Source organism: Phodopus roborovskii, unplaced genomic scaffold (genome assembly GCF_943737965.1).
Source record: "Phodopus roborovskii unplaced genomic scaffold, PHOROB, whole genome shotgun sequence".
In the NCBI taxonomy this organism is placed as follows: Eukaryota; Metazoa; Chordata; class Mammalia; order Rodentia; family Cricetidae; genus Phodopus; species Phodopus roborovskii.
Genome location: NW_026126439.1, coordinates 237,895 through 239,911, shown reverse-complemented (window position 1 = coordinate 239,911; position 2,017 = coordinate 237,895). Strand labels below are relative to the sequence as shown.

The following is a 2,017-nucleotide window of genomic DNA, read 5'->3' as shown; positions in this document are numbered from 1 at the left end:
TGACATTAGAAGTGTTGTCACAAGGTATTAATAGTGGTTATGAACACACTATTATTAGTGGGTCGTAATGTGTTCTCTGAGGGTTTTGCACTTGAGGCCCCTTGAAAGAATAGTAGTCTAAGTGATGTTGCTTCTTTTTAGTTGTCCTTGAATTTCTTTGAGAAATAGGATAAATGAAAAGTAGCTTATTTTATGCAGGACTTCTTTTTCAAGCAGACTGGATATGAAATTTAGTGCTGAACATGATTTGGAAGGGTACAAGAGAGCACTCAGGTGAAAGTTCTCAGGAGTGCAGGACTTACCACTTTTTCTGGGGACCACAATTAGAGAAATATTTGACCTCACAGCCATCAGGCATAAGCAGTTTCTCAGCAACCATGTCTTCACATTCATCTGAATTAAACTTAGCAAAGCCCCTTTCTTTGTGATGTGGATATTCTGGCATACAGGGAACTGAATTTTTCTCTATGAAGAGCCTTTATCATATGTTTCTCATTCTGCAGCTTGATGCGGATGGACATGATAACCTGGCTAATGTGAACCCTGGCCATTGTGCCCTGGGTCTTCCCAAAGGCACCACGCATACCCATCTGGAGCCTGTCAGCTCCTGAGCAGGGCAATTTCTTGTTGATTCCAATGCCATGGAAAGGGTGGAGCCTCATCCTTGCCACAACTCTTTATCATGTATTTGTCGGCACAAATATTGACAGCCTCTAGAGCTTTGGAAGATAGCTCCTCTTATTCATTGACATCATGTGGCCACAAAGTGGGAATTAACAAACTTTTGCCTTCTTCAGTCCAAAATCAAAGATTTGAATTTTAGCATCAGCGACACTTTGACAGCAGTGAGACTTTGAGTATTTCTTGTTGTTAAAATATCAATAACACCAGGCAGGGTGGCGATCCATGATGGCAATCAGGTTTTTAGTCACACCCAGGAGGCAAATAGCTTATTCAGGACTTTTACTATTCATGTTCTCAAGCTAACAAAGACATAGATTTGAAGATACAGCTGGAACCCAAGCATGGAAGTGGCAATTGAAGTCTATAGTCTCCTGCACTCAAAATTTTGAGGAGTGTGGGAATGGAAATTTGATCATGTAACAATTCAGAGAGAGGCCATCTACCTTAATACATCTAAGTTCTGTGTATTGAACCATTCTGGGTTCAGGCAAATAGAAAGAAGTGCAGTGTTCAACACAAGAAAATAGTAAGACGTTAGGGATTAGACACATTTTGATATTAATTCAAGTGCTTTATACTTAAGAATTGTGAAATACCAAATGAGTTATATGGATTTTTGTGCCTTAGGGTGTTTAATGTGTAAACTAGGGAATCATCAACACACTGCTATGTCCTTGTAAAACACTAGGACGAAGTGGTTGAGAGACCTGCCTGCCAGATAGACTGCCACCATAGACTCCCACTAGATTCATTTTCCCCCAAGACCCACTCCACTGCCTAGATCAGCCCACCTCATTATGCTCCCAGTGTCTACAATTTCTCACCAACCCTAGCAGACTCCATAGGCACAAGTACAGCCCACACCAATCTAATAAGTGAGGGACTAGCCTCCAATCTGAATTACCCCAATCTCAGACCCCAAGCATCAGGGCACATCTATTGCCATGCCTCTCAATCTCAGTATCAACAGGGTAGTTAGGCTCTGTCTGCAACTCTGTTGGAATTCCATAGCTCTGGTGAATTCCCTCCAAGCCAGCAAGCAGGTGGGTGACCAGTGAGCCAATTGAACTGCTACCATCCACTGGAATCTGTTTCCCTGTAGACCAGAACAAGAACCCTTGGCCTTTTAAACTAGAATACAATAGAGGAAACAGAAAACAAACAAACTAAACACACATCCAATAAAGACAAGCACAAGAACAAGAATCAACATCCAGACCTATAATCATCCAAATTCTAGATATCTAAACATGAATGTAAGAACACATTCAATAACATAAATGGCATTATGGTACCACCAGAACCCGGGAATCCAATGACACCAAGATAAGAA

At 41.3% G+C, this 2,017-nt stretch overlaps 1 pseudogene; it reads right to left on the bottom strand.

The window, feature by feature from the left end:
* Positions 1–298: 298 nt before the first annotated feature.
* Positions 299–908, bottom strand: LOC127224500 (60S ribosomal protein L10-like; annotated as a pseudogene).
* Positions 909–2,017: the final 1,109 nt, after the last annotated feature.